This window comes from Conger conger, chromosome 12 (genome assembly GCF_963514075.1).
Source record: "Conger conger chromosome 12, fConCon1.1, whole genome shotgun sequence".
In the NCBI taxonomy this organism is placed as follows: domain Eukaryota; kingdom Metazoa; phylum Chordata; class Actinopteri; order Anguilliformes; family Congridae; genus Conger; species Conger conger.
The window spans coordinates 1,318,931-1,339,922 of NC_083771.1; the positions used below are offsets into that span (position 1 = coordinate 1,318,931).

The 20,992-nt window shown below is 50.9% G+C and overlaps 1 non-coding gene and 2 pseudogenes across 1 annotated transcript; all 3 read left to right on the forward strand.

Annotated features, from left to right (window-relative positions):
- Positions 1 to 8,138: 8,138 nt before the first annotated feature.
- Positions 8,139 to 8,255, forward strand: LOC133106098 (U5 spliceosomal RNA). Its single transcript, XR_009704275.1, has one exon. It is a non-coding gene; the product is annotated as a U5 spliceosomal RNA (small nuclear RNA).
- A 449-nt stretch (positions 8,256 to 8,704) lies between these two features.
- On the forward strand, positions 8,705 to 8,809 carry LOC133106557 (U2 spliceosomal RNA; annotated as a pseudogene).
- Positions 8,810 to 20,642: 11,833 nt separating this feature from the next.
- On the forward strand, positions 20,643 to 20,816 carry LOC133106309 (U2 spliceosomal RNA; annotated as a pseudogene).
- Positions 20,817 to 20,992: the final 176 nt, after the last annotated feature.

Sequence of the window (20,992 nt, forward strand, 5' to 3'; positions counted from 1 at the left end):
GAAAGTGCACCAGAGGGAATATTAAGTAGGGGGGGATACTGTTCCCTGTTGCTGAGACTGCACAGGCTAGCATCAATAGAGTACCCCTTTCACCAGATGTAAGTGACCCTACCTGTTTAAACCCGCGTCTGGCTCCCAATCGGTCTGGTTTCTGCACCGTCGTCACACCAGTCTCATCCATATTCCACACGTCCCCTGGTCCCAGGGAATGTCTGGCTAACACCTTCTCCAGATTGTCAAAGAAAGACTTGACATTTTCCTTGTTAAAGGCACTTGCCCTGGCAAGGCTAGTTGCCTCTGGCTTTCTGAGAGAGAGTGTAGGGTGCCGCTTTAAGAAGCATGTAAACCACTCACTGCTGGCTTTTTCTTTTTCAGCCCAAGCTGGTGGAAACTGCAGCTCCTGTGCCACTGCAAATTTGTATGCTAGCTTTCTCACCTCAGTTGGCGACAAACCAAAATAGATGTCAGCTGATCTTATAAGGTAGCTCCAACTCCATGGAGATTTATACCCAACCACCGCAGTTGGGATGGCTGTCTGACTTCCTATTTCAGCTGCGGTGAACGTCTTGCAGTATCGAGCCAGTGTACGGTAGTTGATGTTAAAATCTGTAGCTGTACTCCGGATTGATTTTTTGGCTAACTTCACCTGCCTCACTGCCCTTAGCATCACGTCAGGTGCTGTGCCGCCCTTTTCTGTTTTTCTTTGATAATTCCTGACCATCTCAACTCTCTTGCTTCTTTCCTTCCTTTCTTTCTTTAAAACCAGAATCACATAATTCAATATTACTATGCTAACCATTGACAAGCAGACCCTCTGTGTCTATGTATAGCCTATTGGTAACTTTCACTGAGACAAGTTGCCCCAAACTGCCATGTTTGCTAATGTTAGCAATATCTTAAAATTAGCTTAAAGCAGGACACTAGCTAAAGTATAACAAGACACACTATTCTCTCCTCTAACAAGTGCAAATGTACAATTGTTATCACAAAACATATCGAATTTATATTTTTTACTTTTCAATGTGAAAAATGGGAAATATGTGCTCACCTCACTTTACAGTGTGATCTGGTTTTCCCAGACAGGATATGACATCAGACCATATAGAGGCACAAAACTAGTATTCCACTTTTAAGTAGCGCCCTCTGGTTGTGAAAATATTAACAGTGTGACAACTTACCCATGTGACAACAAGCCCCGGTCTCACCTACGTATTGCTTTTATCAAAAACCTCATTACCCAGTTTAAACCATATCATTTTCTGTTAAATCTTCATTTACTGTACATTTCTAATCTAGTTTCTTACTTATCTTAAATTGGAGGAATTATCGGCTTGATAAAGCAACAAGCTTAATAGAAAGCACACACAAATGCAATTAATTTGATGTCCGAGTAAAAATGTCGGATGACATTAGAATATTCCATGCTTGAACATATTCACTTTATGTGAATGAGGCTTCAGGTTCTGGAAGTGGTCTATTTGTAGATCATTGACTAAACTGCATGGTATATAACAGGGCCCCAGACTTGTGAGTAAACGGTCACTATGTAACAAACTTGCCCTTATTGGTATTTATACCTCAATTACTAATACAACTGAAAATCAACACATGCTTTTTGTAGTGTGAAGTAATTCTTATATAATTCACATACCACAATATTCAGTCATGAATACACAATGCCACTATGAATATATACACAAAAAACACAAGTAAAACCCGAAAGACCTAAAACCCTCTGCTCCGAACAACTACCAGCCTGTCTCTCTTCTTCCCTTCCTATCTAAAACTCTGGAATGGTCTGATCCCAACTGTCAACTTATCTCCGCCGGAACAATCTTCATTATCCCAAGAGTGGCCACTCCTCTGAGACTTCTCGCGGTCACAGAGGCACTCCACTCTGCTAGAGCCAAATCCCTCTCCCCTGTCCTCATCTTCCTCGACCTGTCGGCCACCTTCCGTACAGTCAACCATGAGATTCTGCTCTCATCGCTGACTGGGACGGGTGTCACAGGATCTGCACTCACATGGTTTTCCTCCTACCTCTCTGGTCGTTCCTACCAGGTGACTTAGAGGGGCTCAGTCTCTGACCCACTCCAAACCGGAGCCCTGGAGGGCTCAGTTCTTGGTCCTCTCTTGGTTCTGTTATCTCTTCCAGGTCACCACGCAGGTCACCACACAGATCTCTGCCTGCTTGGCTGATATCTCTGCGTGGATGATTTCTCTCCACCTGAAGCTTAAACTTGGCAAAACCTCTCAATGATCATCAAGGACTTTGTAGTATCCTCCTCCCATACAACCAGCAATCAGTTTGGATCTCTTGGTTGATCTAGCACAGTAGCCCAACAGTACTTGAATACAAGTTTTCTGTAGAGTGCAAGAACTTTTGTTGTTGAAATTATATATTCATGGGATTATTTTATTATTAATTGCTTATCCTATTATTAATTGCTTATACTATTATTAGTTGCTTATGCTGGAGTGATCCAGAGCATACACACTTATTAAAGTATCATAACTTGCTTTGTGCTAATGAATATTATTTTCTGTAACTGTGTGAGTGGAGATGTCTCTCACTGTCTGTACTGTGGGCCTACAAGGCTACGGCCAGAAAACTGTGTGTCCTGTATTATCTCGTTTTGGTGCCTGTGAGCCTGCGGTAGCAAAAACACAAGTCCTCGCCATGGAGGCTACCATGGAGATTATCCTCCCCCTAGACATCGGGACTTAAAACAAGATAAGATAGACTTCTCAGATGCGCAGGGAATGTGCAGGCCCCTGCGTATACATCATGCTGGAATGTTTTGAGAACATGTATCTGCATAGACAGTACCTTGAAGGCGGGAGATATGAATAAACAATCTGTAGTAAGGAGAAGAGTGGGGAATTGTCTTTGAATATTGATCATTGGGAATGTTTAATCAAAGGGGGCGTACATTTGTTGCGCTCCACGCATACATATATCCAGACAAAGGAGAGAAACCTCTGTCGTTGTTTTTTGCATGTAACTTGGACCCTATGCATAGTAAAGATTGAATTATATTTACTGTCTTTGTCTCTGAGTGTTTTCTTACAGGAATAAATTAAATTTCCCACAACATTGCGGCCTTGTCCGGGATCCCAATACCTCACCTGCACTCCCTGGAGAATCAGCGCTGACTGCAAACCGTGCACGGGTCGTCTGCGAGACGATATTACATTACATTACATTATTGGCATTTGGCAGACGCTCTTATCCAGAGCGACGTGCATACCTATAACCAAGGGGTAAGTGCGCTGAAAGACCCTAGAGGGAAGTACAATTTCAACTGCAACCCGTACAACAAAGATAAGGACAAGGGCCTATTTTTTTAATCAACAAATAAACAAACAAATAACGCGAAAGTGACCAAACTATCCAAATACTGCTTACCTAGCCAACTAAAAATACCGAAACACTACGCAAATCACAAAGACAACAATTAAGGTTCACAGGGAGGTAGGGAGGGATGGGGAGAGGTGCTGCTTGAAGAGGTGCGTCTTCATTTTGCGCTTGAAGGTGGGGAGAGATTCTACAGTTCTGACCTCAACGGGAAGTTCGTTCCACCACCGTGGAGCCAGAACAGACAGTAGTCGTGAGCGTGAGGTGGAGGTTCGGAGAGGGGGAGGTGCCAAGCGGCCTGTGGAGGCTGAACGAAGAGGTCTGGCAGGGGTGTAGGGTCTGATGATTTTTTGTAGATAAGCTGGGGAAGACCCTTTAACTGCTTGGAAGGCTAGCACCAATGTTTTGAGTTTGATGCGAGCCATGACAGGCAGCCAGTGGAGGGAAGTAAGCAGGGGGGTGACGTGTGAGTATTTGGGAAGGTTGAAGACCAGACGAGCTGCTGCATTCTGGATGAGTTGGAGGGGTCTGATGGCGGACGCTGGGAGGCCAGCCAAGAGGGAATTGCAGTAGTCCAGGCGGGACAGAACCATCGCTTGGAGCTGGGTCGAGTAGGGGCGGATTCTCCGTATGTTGTATAGGAAGAACCTGCAAGACCGGGTCACCGCCGCAATGTTCTCGGAAAGGGACAGTCTGCTGTCCATCACCACGCCGAGGTTCCTTGCACTGGGTGAGGGCGTGAGTGTGGTATCCCCGAGGGAAATGGAGAGATCCAGGTGGGGAGAGGTATTAGCAGGGATGAATATCATTTAAGTCTTGTCTGGGTTGTCACTCAGGATGTCACTCAGGCAAGCAGAGATACGGGCAGAAACCTGTGTATCAGATGGTGGGAACGAGATGAAGAGTTGGGTATCATCCACATAGCAGTGGAAGGATAGCCTATGTGCAGTGATCACAGGGCCAAGGGAACGAGTGTAAAGAGAAAAAAGAAGCGGGCCTAGGACTGAGCCCTGGGGAACTCCTGTGGCAAGGGGCCGAGGTGTCGATACTGTACCAGCCCAGGCAACCTGGAAGGAGCGACCAAAGAGATAGGACTCAATCCAGTCCAGGGCTGTGCCACAGATGCCCGTTGCTGACAGGGCGGACAGGAGGATGGAGTGATCCACAGTGTCGAAGGCAGCAGAGAGATCTAGAAGAATGAGGACAGAGGAGAGGGAGGCTGCTCGTGCGGCATGGAGCGACTCACTGACGGAGAAGAGCGCGGTCTCTGTCGAGTGGCCCGATCTGAAGCCAGACTGATGGGGGTCTAGCAGGTTGTTGTTAGAAAAGAAAGAAGAAAGTTGAGTAGAAGCAGCTTGTTCTATGGTTTAAGAAAGAAAAGGAAGAAGAGATACCGGGAGGATCCAGGGTAGGCTTTGTTGTTGAAATTATATATTCATGTGATTATTTCATTATTAATTACTTATCATATTATTAATTGCTTATCCTTTACTAATTTCTTATACTATTATTGGTTGCTTATGCTGGAATGATCCAGAGTATACACACTTATTAAAGTATCATAACTTGCCTTGTGCTACTCAATATTATATTCTGTAACTGTGTGAGTGGAGATGTCTCTCCCTGTCTGTACCATGGGCCACGGCCATTAACTGTGTGTTCTGGATTATCTTGTCTTGGTGCCTAAGAGCCTGCAGAACCAAAAACATACTACCTCATGACGGAAGCTACCATGGGGATTATCTTCCTAGAAACAGGGAGTTAAAACAAGATAAGAGATTATTCTCAGACGCGCAAGTTAAATGCACAGGCCCCTGCGTATACGTCATGCTGGAATGTTTTGAGAACATGCATCTGCATGACGTACCTTGAAGGGGGAGATATGAATAAACAATCTACAGTAAGGAGAAGAGCGGTGGATTGTCTTTGAATATTGATTATCAGAAATATCAATGAATACTAATGAAGGGGCGTACATTTGTTGCGCTCTGTGCCTACATATATCCAGACAAAGGTCCTGGAACCTTTGTCCTTGTTTTTGCATGTAACTTGGACCCTATGCGCATAGTAAAGATTGGATTTTATTTACTGTCTCTGTCTCTGAGTGTTTTCTTACAGGAATAAATTAAAATTCCCACCACAGGCTTTTTTAGCAACGGAGTGGTGTGGGCCCTCTTGAAGGAGGCGGGAAAACAGCCGGAACACAGGGAGTTGACAAAAGGGAGGTGACAAATGGGAGAATGTCTGGTGTGATAGTCTGGAGAAGAGAAGAGGGGATAGGGTCAAGGGCACAGGTTGTAGGTCAGTGGGAGAGCAGGAGTTGAGAAAGATCAGAGTCTGTAAGGGGGGAGAAAGTGGAAAAGGAAGGGATAGGCCTAGAGGGGGGGAAGGGCACAGTAAGGGGGGCGGTGGTTGTAAAGGATCTGCGGATGACTGTGACCTTCTCATCCAAAAAGTCAGCAAAGTCATCAGCAGCGAAGGAGGACTGAGGTGGAGGAGGCGTGCATTGAGGAGAGCGGAGAAAATGGAGAACAGTTTCCGGGGGTTAGAAGCGGAGTTCTGAATTTATGTCTGGGGCTGGCGGGAAGCCTGGGGCAAGAACATGCCCCCACCTCTCCAGGACGGAACCTCCCAGGCAGTCAGATGGGGAGACCCATGGGAGCACATGGTCAGGGGGTGAGTAGGCGCCATAATAACCCAGATACAATTTTTCCCACAATAGACCAAATGTGCCATAAAATCACAAAAAAATAAAAACACTCATGACAAATACAATCACCTTCACAACACTCAACACCCGCAGTATTAAACACCCAGACAAACGCTCAACTGTTTTCTCCATTCTCTTACTACCCATACTACACACTGCAATCCCCGTCGTCGTAGGGGGAGATTTCAACTGTGTTTTAAGAGATGAGGACCGCAGCAAACCAAGGCCGGACCGCTCCGGCACCCTGCTGCGGTCCCTCATAGAGGATTTCTCCCTCTGCGACGCCGGGGGCGCCTCTCCTCCTCAGCACACGTTTGTGAGTTCCTCTGGCTCCTCCTCATCCAGAATTGACATGTTTCTGCTCTCCCCAGGCCTGAGGGTGCACAGCTATTCCACCAAGGCGGTGCACTTCTCGGACCACCACATGGTAACCGTGTCCCTGGTCTGGGAGAAATCGATAACCGTGGGTAAGGGGCTCTGGCGAATGAACATCAGCCATCTCCAAGACCCCCAGGTGCGTCTCTCCTTCTCGAGAAGATACCTGGAGTGGGTGAGTCTGAAACATCTCTTTGACTCCCCGGTGTAGTGGTGGGAGATGGTGAAGGAGCGAGTGCGGGGCTACTTTCGGGCAGTCGGGCGGAGGAAGGCGAGGGAAAGGAGGGCAGTTGAACGCCACAATGCTGCCCTCCAAAGACTAAGACTCCTCCAGTCTTGAGGCCTGGATGTTAGCAGCGAAATCAGGGCTGCGTACAGGGAGGGGCGGTTAGGTGCCTCACTGAGACAGAGCTCAGTAGCTCTTGTCCCAAAGAAGGGGGACCTGAAGGACCTCCGCAACTGGCGGCCTATCAACCTCCTCTCAGTCGATTATAAGATCATGGGGAGGTTCCAAGGCCTGATAACATCGGTGATCGGACCGGACCAGCAGTGTGCAGGGGAGGTCCATAAATGACAACCTGCTCCTGGCAAGGGATCTAATCATCCACTCCGGGGAGCGGAGGTCCCCCTTGTGCCTTCTCAGCCTCGATCAAGAGAAGGCATTTGACCGGGTGAGTCATGTGTGCTTGGAGAGAGTGCTAGAGAAAATGAACATTCCTGGCCCCCTCCTGTGCTGGACAAAAATCTGCCTGACAGACATAACGGGCAGAGTGGTTGTCAATTCGGCAGCCCTCTGCCCCGTTCGATGTCAGGTCTGGCATCAGGCGGGGGTGCCCTCTAGCATCTCTCCTGTACATCATCTACCTGGAACCGTTCCTTCAGGCCCTCAGGGCCAATCCAGGGGTGGTGGGCTACCCACTACCTGGAGCCGGGGGGGAACGGCTAAAGGTGATGGCGTACATGGGCGACATTGCCATCGTCGCCACAGATAATCGTTCTATCGCTTGTGCCATCAAGGTGTTGGACGACTGCTGTGTGGCCACTGGCGCCCTGGTCAACAGGGACAAGAGTGAAATGTTTCTGTCTCCAAATTGGAGTGAGGAGCTGACCGTTTCCTTACCTGTGCGTAGGAATACCATCAAGCTCCTGGGGGTGACCTTCCAGGCTGACGGAGGAGGGAGAACCAGCTGGGAGGGAGCCCTCCGCCCCGTCCAAAATAAAATCAGGAGCTGGAGTGCATGGCCCTTGACCATGGCGGGTAAGATCCTTGTTCTGAAGGCAATTGTCCTACCCATTCTGCTCTATGTGGGGAGGGTGTTTCCCCCAGACAAAGCCACCGGGAAGTTAATCACCCGGATGGCTTTCCGCTTTGTCTGGGGGAGCAGTATGGAAAAACTGAAACGTGTCACCCTCCTCAAGGAGGAGCGGAATGGGGGGCGGGGGGTCCCAGACATTGTAACCATCATTATGGTGCAGGGTCTGGCCACCCTTGTCCAGAACGTGTGACAAATGTCAGACGGTCGGATTCGAACCTTCGACGTCGCGGCTCGCAATGAGCATGCGGTCAGTGCTCTACAGGCTGCGCCACCGAGACACCCGTAAGAAATTATTATAACCAATAAAACAACCTTTTACTAAAGATTTCCATGGCTGGGAAGGGGGCCGGAGGCGCCTGGTGCGTTGAAAGGTCACATTTCGCTCGGGTTTCTCTTCAGCCCGCACAAATCTTTCGCCTTTTACTAAAGATTTCCGTGGAGAGGAACACACCTGAGTTTGTGCTATTTTTGGATGCTCCGTCCACAGGATGGGGCAGCTTCGAACGGTATAACGACAGACGGCAATGTGCGACAGGTATGCGGGTTGCTTGCGAGTCACCGATGAGCCGAGCCGACTTGCTCGTTTCTGACTTATTGCCCGCTTGCCGCATGCGATTGATGCCCTGCTCGCTAAATAGCTTAGGTCGCTGCCTCAAGAGCAGCTACTCAGTAAGTAACTTGGTAGTAAGTACGCAATAGAGTACTTGGTATGTGTTAAGTGTTTTTGGCAGCTGTGCCTGCCGGCAGAGGACAGTAGAGGACAGTGGGTCTTGGTGGGAGGAGCAAGCTGAGTCCGGAAGTTACGGTAGCTAGCCGGCCAGCCAGTCAGTGCGTGCGCAGGGTTCTTGGGAAGGTGGGTTGGGGGGCCGGTTCCAGGTGATATCTGCCCCGAGCGCGGTCCGGGGCCACCGGGAGGGCGCCGTCGGCAGGGGCCAATTTGTGGTTATCGCTTCTCGGCCTTTTGGCTAAGATCAAGTGTAGTATCTGTTCTTATCAGTTTACAACTTACGCGATTAAGGAGTGTGCGGGTTTTGCCACGAGGGACCATGACAGCCCCAGGACCGGAGATGTCAGGAGGAGGACTGAAGAGGAGGAACACCATTCGGCTGCAGGTGGAGGCAGAGAGGAGAGGAAAGATCGACCTCCACTATGTGATTGTGAGGGTATTTAAAGATTTTTTTCATGTGGGGGTGGAGCGCATGTTCTGTGTTCAAGATCACCAGGGTTGAGGACTGTTTGATGTAACGTTGGAGAGTGAGGGTTTGTGCCTGGAGGTGTATGAGGCCTACAAAGAGAAGAGGAAAGAGGAGATCCTGGAGGGCATTAGCATGGAGCCACTCTTGTCAAGCGACGTGAAGGTGGTTACCTTGCTAATGTACAACCCATTTGTCACGGCGAGAGAGGTGGAGGTGTTTTTGGGGAGATATTATACTGTTTCGAGGTTTTGAGATTTTCTGTTTGTTTCCTGCAGGAAGTTCATCTGAGGTCCAGTGAGGACTCCCAGAAATTTTCATTTGAATGGAAGAAGGGGATTTCTTTTTGGAGTGGGGGAGGGGCTCATTCCTCGGGGGTGGGAATTTTGGTTCGAGGGAGGGAACTAAAAATTGTAAATGTCTTCTCGTGGGTACAGGGGAGGGTACTTGTGGTGGACGGGGACTGGAGGGGTATAAGGCTGAGGCTGATAAATGTGTATGCTCCGGCCTTATTACAAAGGAGGAAAGATTTCTTTGTGTCCCTGGAGCAGTTGTGTGCCACAAGTAGGGTGGTAGTGATGGGGGGGATTTTAATATTTCTTTTGAGGCGCGGAAAGGAAAGGGTGTAAATGGGGATTTGGTCATGTACAGTGTTCTCTCGCTGGACTACAAACATGGCTGAATTCAAAATTATTACTGTCAACGTGAGGGGGTTGCAGGACAAAGATGGGGCGGTTTTTGCGCCCCTCTCACTGTTGGAGTTCCACATCTGCCTCCTGCAAGAGGTGCATCTGAGGGATGGGGCAGACTGTAAACGGTTTTCTAAGGAGTGGGGGAGAGGGGAGTCAAGATGGAGTGTGGGTGGGGTTCATTCCACTGGAGTGGGGGTTTTGTTTGGTGGGAGGGATTTTAAGATTGTACATTGTTTGTCTGCCGTGCAGGGCAGGGTACTATTAGTTGACTTTAACTGGGGGAATATAAAATACAGGGTGGTCAACGTGTACGCCCCCGCTGACCCGGTTGGCAGGAGAGAGGTGTTTTCGGGGTTTGATGCATTGCTGTGCTCGACAAGGTTTTTGATTTTGGGGGGGGATTTCAATACCAGTATTGATAAGGGGAAGGATACTACCCTCAGGGGATCGCTCTATGGGTCTTGGGTGGACTGGTGGGAGAGCATTAAAAGGCGGATGGGAATTTTAGCAAGAAGGTACATGAAGTGGAAAAGGAATAAAGATTTGGGGGAGTTTCGGGCTGTGAGGAGGAGGCTGCAGGACCTTTATGAGGAGTGGAATAAGGGCTGTGAGCTGAGGGTACAGGAGGTGGATGAGCTGAAGCAGTGGCAGAGGAGGTGGTGCGAGAAAAGGGCAGGCATTTTTTGTTTCAAGGCACGGAAAGAGCGCTTTGAGAAGGATGAGAGGTGCAGTGCCTTCTTTTTTCAGACAGTGAGGGCAGCGACAGCCAGGACAGCTGTAGGTGGACTTAGGGGGCAGAAAGGGCAGCTGCACACGGACAGCGGGGAGATGTTAGGGGTCGCCGCATCATTTTACCAGCAGCTGTTTGGCGAGCAGGAGGTGGACCAGCAGTGGGGGGATCACTTTCTGGGGTTCCTTGACGGACGAGTACCGGAGGCTGTGAGGGCGAAGCTAGAACTCTCGTTCTCCAAACAGGAGTTGTGGGAGGCCCTGAAAGGGATGAGCAGGAGGAAGGTCCCTGGCAAGGATGGGATTGGCAGGGAGTTCTATGTGGAGAGCTGGGTGTTGCTGGGGGATGAGTTTTTAAAGGTGGCGGAGGAAATGTTTGTGGTAGGGGAGTTATGCCCTTCTATGAGGGAAGGGGTGGTGTCCCTCCTGTATAAGAAAGGAGACCCGGAGGAGCTGAGCAACTGGCGGCCCCTGACTTTGTTAGGGGTCGACTACAAAATAATTGCTAGGGCCCTAGCAGCTGGGCAAGGCCATGCCGCACGTGATCCATAGTGATCAGACGTGTGGGGTAGAGGGTAGGTCTGTGCTGTTTAACCTGCAGCTGGTTAGGGATGTGGTGAGCTGGGTGGAGGACAGAGGCCTTCCCCTGGTCCTGGTGAGTCTGGACCAGGAGAAGGTCAGCCATAGTTTTTTGTTTAGCGTTTTGGAGAGGTTGGGTTTTGGCGCCAACTTCAGAAGGTGGGTAAGTATACTTTATTCCGGAGTTGGCAGCCAAGTTAAGATAAATGGGTTTTTAGGAGATTTTGTGTTGCAGACAAGGGGGGTGAGACAGGGTTGCCCCCTGTCCCCCCTGCTGTATGTTTTATATTTGGAGCCCCTGGCAGCTGCAATGCGTGCGGATAGGAGAGTGGAGGGGGTGTGGCTCCCAGGTAGTGGGTGCAGCATTAAAGATGTCAGCTTATGCAGACGACATGACGTTGTTTGTCACTAGCGATAGGAGTGTAGAGTGTGCTCTTGAGCTGGTAGGCCAGTTTGGGAGGGCTTCTGGGTCTGCATTAAATATAGGTAAGTGAGAGATTAAATTTTTCGGAGCCTGGGCAGGAAGGAGGGACAGCCTAGGCGGAATGGAGGTCTGCGCTGGCCCTTTAAGGGTGCTGGGGGTGGATTTTGTGGAGGGAGACAGCAGTGGGTTAAACTGGGACAGGAGGATTGCGCTGGCCCTTTAAGGGTGCTGGGGGTGGATTTCATGGAAGGGGACAGTAGCGGGTTAAATTGGGGCAAGAGGATTGCAATGGCCAGGAGAAAGCTAGGCTTGTGGCAGCAGCGGCCTCTGTCCCTCATGGGGAAGACCACGGTGCTGAAGGCCGATGTTCTTTCATCTTTGGTTTTTTTGAGTTTGGTGTTTCCTTTGCCAACTCGGCAGAGTAAAAGCCTGACAAGGGCTGTTTTTAGTTTTTTGTGGGGCTCGTATGAGTACGTTCAGCGAGCCCGCATGTATCAGCCGGTATTGGAGGGAGGGTGTGATGTGCCGTGCTTAGGGCTGAAATTTGACACCCTTTTCTTTTGTAACCTGTGTACGGCGCTCACAGCCCCACTGCAGCACAAGCACCAGTATTTTGTGCGTTTTTGGTTTGGGGGGTTTATGAGGCAGTTGTGTGGGTGGCAGAATCTGGTGTCAAAGGCAGAGACCAGGCCCAGCCACTATCGGCACGCCAGCAGATGGGCGCGGAGAAATGAGGAGTGCCAGGACCCGGGTTTGGCTGTCTCCCACAGGGACTTGTACAGAGTGCTGAGGGCTAAACTGAAGCCGGGGGAGGTGGTGGGAGTGCCGAAAGAGGTATGGGGAAAGGTTCAGGCGAAGAGACTGGGGAACAGGCTCAATGACCTGAACTGGTTGGTGGCATTAAATCGCGGTGGACCATGCGCTTTGGAGCTGTGGGTTTGCACAGGCGGTGTGGGGGGACATTAAAAGCAGTTTCCCTGTTCTGCAGGGACTCACGCAGGAGGGAATGCTCTTCGGAGAGGGGCTGCAAGGGGTCAGAGGTAGGGACGTTTTTGTGGTGCTTCTCACAGTATCGCTGGTGAAGAAGGCCCTGTGGGACGCTCGCTGCCTGGCAGTGAGGTGTAGCATGGAAGGGAAGGTGGAAGGAGTAGTCAGGTGGGTTAAGACTGAGTTGGGGTGGAGATTTCGGGTGGAGGAGGAAAGGTGGGGATTCCATGCCGCTAGGGAGAAATGGAAGAGTATTTGGGAGGGTTTACAGGAGGGGTGAGTATAGGTAAGTAAAGGGAGGTATAGTATTGTCTTGTTGTGTATGTAAGTATATAGGATGGTTGTAACTGTGTATGTGGGGTTGTAACAGATGCGCAAATATGTTTTAGTCAAAAAGGTGTGTGGGACTGTGTTGGGGGAGGGATGAAGGGATTTTGATTAAGCCGGGATTGTGTTCTGTACAGGAAGGGGATTTTGTTGGGAGGGATTTTGTGTTCTGAGTTAGATTTAGTTTTTTGAGCGGCATGGAAGTGGGTGGGCTTGGGTTGGCATGTGGAAATGCAAAAATGTATTGATGAATTGTATTGTTTTTGTTTGTGAAATAAAGTCTCATTAATATAAAAAAAAATCTGTTCTTATCAGACGGAGACAAAACTTTTTTTCGCGATCGGAGGATTTTTCTGTGTGTGGGACCATGACTGCGCCAGGACCAGAGAGTTCGGGAGGAGCTTTGAGGAGGAGGAACACAATCCGGCTGCAGGTCGCAGTGGAGGAAAGAGGGAAGGTGGATCTGCGCTTCATTATAGTAAGACTGTTTCACGATTCTTTTAATGTCGGCGTCGAGAAAATGTATTGCGTGCAGGATTATCCAAGTAGGGGACTTTTTGATGTGACGCTGGAGAGTGAGGGCCTGTGCTTGGAGGTTTTCGAGGCCTACAAGGAGAGGAAGGAGGCAGAGGTCTTGAAGGGGATAATTATGGAGCCGCTGTTCTCAAACAATGTGAAGCTGGTTACCCTACTTACCTACAATCCCTTTGTTACGGCGAGAGAGGTGGAGGTTTTCTTGGGGAGGTACTGCACAGTTTTGAGGCCCGAGGTGAGGGTGAAGAACTACTTCGGTGTGTGGAATGGGAAGAGGCAGTACCTGGTGAGGCTCAGGCCTGAAGAGGAGTCGGTGGGAGGTGTGAGGCATCTGCCTTATCGGGCCGGATAAGGGCTTTCTTACGTATCCAGGACTGCCCACATACTGCAGGAGATGCCTCAAATACGGTCACATGTCGAAGGACTGCAGTTCATTCGTTTGTTTGGCATGTGGGGAAGAAGGGCATGCGGCGAGAGAGTGCCCAAGAGGAAGGAAGTACCACCTGTGCGGGAGTGTGGAACACCCGATCCGGGACTGCCCCACCCGGAGGCGCACCTACGCCGAGGCAGCCGGAGGACAGCCAGCTCCCCCTGGTGGTGGGGAGGAGGAAGCGCAGCGGGGACGGGAGCAGGGCAGTGCTGCTCCTGCTGATGCAGCGCCCCCTGGAGGAGAGGAGGACGAAACCCAGGGACAGGGAAGCAAGTCAGCGGGGGAAGAGCAGAGAGAGGATCCAGAGCTGGTGTTGGAGGCAGCTCCTGTGGCGGAGAAGGCGGTCGAGGAGGTGGTAGAGGAGTCGGAGCTGGAGGCCTCGGCTTCAGCGGTGCCGTCATCGGGAGAGGTGCCCCCCACCCCATGTCCTCGGGGCAGGAGGAGAGAGGCGAAGGCAGGCAGAGCAGTGCTGGCCCCGGGTGGAGCAGAGGTGGAGGGCCAAGTGGAGGCAGCAGGGAAGGCACCCCCAGAGGGAGCCCTTGTGGCAGGGGCAGCTGGGGCTGAGGAAGGAGGCCTGGAGGGAGGGGTGAAGCGCAGCCGCACCCTCACGTGGGCTGAGGCTACAGAGGAGCTGGCAGTGGAGAGCACCAGCGGGGAGAGCGGATCTCCAGGGGAGAAGGAGAAGAAGAAGGTCAGGCTCGGCGTGGTCAGGGGGGGATTGCACCTGGACTCGGGGGACTCCACTGACGTGTCGAGCAGTGAGAGCCTGGCGTGGGACATGGCTTCCCCCCTGTCCGAGTGTGGGTACGACGAGGGGCCGGTCCAACAGAGGGCCCCGAACGAGGTACCTTTTTTAGATTGCGAGGAGGAAGGGGGAGGGAGGGTGGGGGGGGGGGGGTTTGGCCTGTGAGGGGGAGGTTTATTGTTTGGTTTCCTCAGGTTTGGATCATGGCAGAAAATGTCACGGTACTGACATGTAATGTGAGGGGTCTGAGGAACGATGGAAAGAGAAGGGGGGTTTTTCATTTTTTGGCACTGAAGAGATTTTTTGTTTGTTTTGTGCAGGAGGTGCACCTGAGGTCCAGTGAGGACGCTCAGAAATTTTCTTTTGAGTGGAAGAGGGGGCTTTCTTTTTGGAGTGTGGGAGGGGCTCATTCTTCCGGGGTGGGAATTTTGTTTGGAGGGAGGGATATAAGAATCAGGAATGTGTTTTCTTGGGTTCAGGGGAGGGTCCTCGTGATGGACGGGGATTGGAGGGGAAGAAGGCTGAGGCTGGTGAATGTCTATGCTCCAGCCTTGGTACAAAGGAGGAAAGATTTCTTTGTGTCCCTGGAGCAGGTGTGTGCCACGAGTAGGGTGGTAGTGATGGGGGGGGATTTTAACGTTTCTTTTGAGGCGCCGGATTTCTCGGCGGCACATCTGAAGGGTGTGTTGGGGAGGTTCTCCTTAAACGACGGGTTTAGGGAGGTGTGGCCAAGGGACCCGGGGCTTACCTGGGGGAACAGCAGGGGGGCCAAGTCCCGCCTTGATTATGTTTTTGTTTCGGGGGGGCAGAGGGTGAAGGCGGCGGAGGTGATCCCGCTGTTTTTTTCAGATCACAGCGGGGTGGCGGTGACAGTGGGGTGGGATGCGCCAGCTTTTGGGAGGGGGTGCTGGCGCATGAATACACAAGTGCTAGAGGAGGAGGCCTTTTGCGTGCGTTTTGGGGAGGAGTACAAGGGATGGAGGGCGCTGAAGCCCTTTTTCAGTACCGCGGTAGAGTGGGAGGTAACAAAGGCCCGAATTAGGGCTTTTGTTATCAGATACTGCAGGGGAAGGAGGAGGAGGGAGCAGAGGTACTCCCTTAAGCTCCAAAGGGAGCTAGAGGGGCTATATGTGCAGTGGAACAATGGGGAGGAGTTTGATGAGGGGAGGTGGGAGGGGTTAAAGGCAGAGCTAAGGGCGCTGCACGAAGGGAAGGCGCGCTCCCTGGCTTTTAAGAGTTTTATTGTAAATTCTGGGAGATGGTGTGCCCAGACTTTTTGGACGTCGTGGGGGAGATGTATGAGAAGGGGGAGCTCGGCCCCTCGATGAAAGAAGGAGTGGTGGCCATGCTGTACAAGAAGGGCGATGAGCTTGACATAAAAAACTGGCGCCCAATAACACTTCTGGGCGTAGATTACAAGCTCATCGCCCGGGCACTGGCAGGCCGGCTGAGGTTAGCCATGCCGTTCCTGGTGGGGGAGGACCAGACCTGTGGGGTAGAGGGGAGAACAGCTGTGTGGAATCTCCAGCTCACGCGGGATGTCCTGTGTTGGGTGGAGGAAAGGCACCTCCCGCTTGCTCTTATCTCTCTCGATATGGAGAAGGCATTTGATAGGGTCATAGTTTTTTGTTTGGGGTTATAGGGCGTTTGGGTTTTGGGGTAAAGTTTTTAAGGTGGCTGCACTTGATGTATAGGGGTGTAGGGAGGAGGGTAGGGGTTAACGGGCACTTGGGGGACATGGTGTGGCAGAAGGGGGGGGTAAGGCATGGGTGCCCTTTGTCACCACTCCTTTTTGTTTTGTATTTAGAGCCAATGGCGGAGGCAATTAGGAGGGAGGGAGGGATAAAAGGGGTGCCAATGCCAGGGGCGGGGGGTGAGATTTTGAAGTTGGAAATGTATGCGGATGATGTTTGTTTGTTTATGGATGGGGACAGGAGTTTGCGGAGGGCGATGGAGGTGGTGGGGGATTTTGCCAGGGGGGCGGGGGCTGCTATTAACCTGGCAAAGTCCAAAATTAAGTATTTAGGGGCGTGGAAGGGTAGAAGGGATGGACAGTGTGGGCTGCAGGTAAGTACAGGGCCAGTGAAGGTCCTGGGGGTAGAGTTTGGGGAGGGAGACAGGCGGGACGCAGCGAGGAACTGGGAGAGGAGGGTGGCGGGTGTGAAGAGCAAATTGGGCCTTTGGTCGACACGCCGGCTCACACTGTCCGGGAGGGTCCTCGTCCTAAAGGCCGACATTCTGCCGGGGTTGATTTATTTGGCCTGTGTTTTTCTGTTGCCCGTGCGGCTTAGGAGGGAGCTGGTGCGGGCCGTGTTTAAGTTTTTGTGGGGGGGTTATGAATATGTGAGGAGGGAGGTGATGTACATGGCGGTGGAGGAGGGAGGGAGGGATGTACTTCACCTTCCCCTCAAGCTAGATGTTTAGTTTTTTTGTAATTTGTGTGTTTCTTTGGTTTCCCCCCAGGGTCATAAATTTCAGTATTTTGTTCGTTTTTGGTTTTCGTCTTGTGTGCGGTTTTTGGTGGGGTGGGACAACAGGGTGCCGAGGGGGCAGGTGGCCCCTGCTCATTATGCGCAGGTGGGGCGCTGGGCCAAGAGGCACAAGGAGTGTGCAGACAGGGAGCTGGTGCTGCAGCACAGGGCCCTGTATAAGGCCCTAAAGGCGCGGCTGAGGCCGGTGGGGGGGACAGGAGTGCCGGTGGGGCGGGAGGTGTGGGCGGCGATCCAGCCGAAAGGGCTGGAGAACCGCCTGAGGGACCTGAACTGGCTGGTGGCCTACGGGAGGCTGCCAGTGAGGGACGTCCTGTACCGGCACGGGCTGACCCAGAACAGGTTCTGTCCCAGGGAGGGCTGTGGGAGGGAGGAGGAGACCGTGGCCCATGTCTTCTGGGGCTGTCCCTTTGCCCAGGAGGTGTGGCAGCGGATGGGGAGGAGGTACAGGAGGGTAAGGGGGGTGACACGGGAGGGAGTGTTATTTGGAGAGGGGTTGGGGAGGGAGAAGGGGAGGGCCGGGTTTCAGACGTTGCTGCTGCTGAGCCTGACAAAGCAGAAGCTGTGGGGGGCTCGGGGGGAGAGGGGAGCGGTGAAGACGGGGTGGACAGGGAGGGGGGTGGTGCGGATGGTGGAGGCGGAGGTGGAGCGGCGCTTCCGATGGGAGGTGCTCAGGTGGGGTTTCCACGCTGCATGGGAGCGATGGAAGGGGGTGATTTAGGGTTTTTGAAGGGTTTTGTGTGTAGTGCTGTTTTTTTTTGTTTTCTGTATTGGTTTGTATTGCTGTCTCTGTTTTCTGAGATTTTTTGGTTTGAAATGCGTTTTGTACGGTGGGAATGTGTTGGGAAGGGGGAGGGGGAAAGAATGGGCTTTGGGACTTGGTTGGGAAGGGGTGGGGTTTTGGGTTTTTTTTTCTGTTACAAAGAGATGTAGAGAAAGGTTTTGTGTTTGGAGTTTGTTGTACAGTGTGTGTAAGTGATGTCGGAGCGGACAATAAAATAATTTAAATACAAAAATTTCCTGTTTTTAATGGAGAAGAAATGCCAAAGCATCATTTTTAGCAGTAGAGAAAAGGAGATAGAGGAAGGAGAAAAATGTACCAGATTCTTTTTTAAAAAGATTTCATCAAGAAATATTTTAATGAAAGGTCTGAAGGGAGAAGATGGAGTTTTAAATACTGATACCGAGGGCATGCTAAGGGTGGTGGAGGAGTTTTACAGTCATTTATTTGGGGAAAAGGAGGTGGAGGAGGAAAGGATGGGGGAGGTGCTAAATTTTATAGAGGGGGTGGTGCAGGACAGAGGCAAGTTGGAGGGAGGAATTGGGAGGGAAGATCTAAATTAGTTTTAAGTCTTTTAAAAAAGGCAAAGCACCGGGCTTAGATGGGCTGCCACAGGAATTTTATGAAAAATTTTGGTATTTATTATAATCGGACCTTTTAAATATTTTTAACGAATTTGACAACTTTTAAATTTTACCCAAGAGTTTTAGAGAGGGGGTGGTCACATTGATTTTTAAAAAAGGGGATAGGTCCAATATTAAGAATTGGCGTCCGATCACCCTTTTAAATTTCGATTTTAAACTCTTAAGTAAGATTTTAACCCTGAGGATGAGGACAGTTTTACCTGACGTGATCCACCCGGATCAAACTTGTGCTGTGGCTGGAAGGAGGATCACTGACAGCCTCGTACTGGTAAGAGACGCCATCTGTTATGCGAGAGATAGAAACATTCGGCTCGCTGTACTAAATTTAGACTTTGAAAAGGCGTTCGATCGAGTCTCGCACCAGTACCTGTTCAAGGTGCTGGGGAAAATGGGCTTTTCGGCTGGGTTCTTAGCACGGGTGGGGCTTCTGTATACGGGGATTAGAAGCAGAATCCTGGTGAACGGGGTCCTCTCCAAGGCAGTAGATGTCCGCTGTGGTGTCCGCCAGGGCTGTCCGTTATCGCCACTTCTGTTTGTGTGCTGTATAGAGCCACTGGCACAAGTGTTGAGAAGGGATACCCGGATATCAGGGCTGGGCATTCCAGGGAGCGGTGGGCAGGAGGCCCGCTGCATTTTATACATGGATGACGTGACCGTACTCTGCACTGACCAGCCTTCCATTGACCGGACTGTTGACAGGACAGTGTGGTTTGGGAGGGCCTCAGGGGCAAGACTCAACAAAGACAAGTGCGACCTAAAACTGTACGGACGTTGGACAGAGACTGAACTCTCTGGAATGCCAATGACTGTAAGACCTGACCAAGTGAGAATCCTCGGGGTCCATTTTAATTCTGACGGACATGGGGATGGGAACTGGGAGGGGATTTTAAGAACAACTGAAAAACGGCTGGGGTTTTGGAGACTGAGGGAACTATCGCTGGAGGGCAAAATACTCATTTTAAAATCAGTGATTTTACCCTTGTGGCTGTTTGTGAGTGTTGTGTTTGTGCCGTCTCGTGCCGTGTTGTCTCGTCTTGATCGTGCTGTGTTTTATTTTTTATGGGGCACAAAATGGGAGCGGTTGCCCAGAACGGTGGTAAAGAAGGAACCAGAGAAGGGTGGGAAGGGGGTTCTGGATTTTTACACTGTGTTGTGGTGCCACTTTGTGGCGCTGCAGGTGTCCTTGTGTCTGTCCCTGTCTTGTAAAGCTTCCTTTTTTTGTCAAGTTTTTTAGTGGGGCCTATTTTAGAAGCATTGGGGTGGTGAAGGTGCCTTTAACGGTGCCTTTGGCTTTTAAAATGGTGGGAGGGTATGTGAAAATGAAGGCCTTTTTAAAGAAGATGGGGTTGGAAGGGGTGGGAGCGGGAGTTTTAACTAACCACAAGTCTCTCCTGTCCTTTGTGCAGGGTAGGGATCCGGTGAGCCAGGTGCGTGAGCTGGCAGTAGGCCAGCCGGAAGAAGTTTGGAACGCTGTGGCCCACCCAGATCTGCTGCATCGCCATAGAGACCTGGCCTGGCTGGCGGCGCATGGGGTCCTCCCGGTCCAAGGAGTGCTGCATGCCCGGACACTGGCCAGGACTGCAAAGTGCCCTTGGCCCAGGTGTGAAGAGGAGGAGTCGGTCCGCCACTGCCTGTGGGACTGCCCGGTGGCAAGGACCCTCTGGACACAGTGCGGGCCCCTGATCCAGCTGCTGCTGGGAGCGGGACGGACCCTGCAGTGCCAGATGGTGCTGTACGGCGTGGGCAAGGGAAGGACCTCACGTCAGTGGAGATGCCTGTGGCTGGCCATAAACTGTGTGAAACAGGCCATCTGGACTGCCCGCACTGTGTGGCTGAGAGAGAACAGGGCCTTGTCACCGGAGGCACTGAGGAGGGTGGCGTTTGCCTCCCTCAGAGACTACATGTGGCGTGACCGGCGGAGAAGAGGAGTGGACTGGGCCAAGGGGGCATGGGGGCATGCAGCCTGGACGATGATAATGGGGCCGGGAGGGCCAGCCTGACCGGCCTGGATCTGTTATGACGAGGTAACAGGGGCGGTGTGAAGGCAGGTTGTTTAAGAGCGCCCACCGCTGCCCGGTACAAAGGTCGTCTGTTTTAATGATTGTGGTGGTTATTTTAAATATTGTGTGTGCTTTTATCGATAAAAAAGGGAAGGGCAAAGGGTCTTTGCGGGAATTTTAATGAAATTACTTGCTTTTATTGTATTTAAATTTATGGTTTTACTGTAATGTAATTTTGTTATTTATGAATGGATATTTATTTCTGTAAGGACATGCCCGAGCACAAAAAATGTATTGTATTTTTTTTTTTTTAAATGTATTGATATAATAAACCTTTTAAAAACAAAAAATCTGTTCTTATCAGTTTAATATCTGATACGTCCCCTATCAGGGGACTATATATTAAACGGATTTTTGGCACAGGGAGTCGGAGAAGGAGCTTGCTCCGTCCGCTTCAAGCATCGACCCGTTATTGCAGTGCGTTCGGGAACGGTGCGCCTCTCCAAGTTTTGTGCAAAAAAGGTTGTGTTTTGTTGTCCTTTACTAGGTGGGTGCGTTGCCCTGTTCTTCCCCCTTTTTGTTTGTTTGTTTGTTTGTTTGTTTTTTTTGTATTTATGTAAATTGTGTTGTAAATAGGGTGAATATGTGCCCTTGTTGTAAGTGTGCTTGCCTCTGTTTT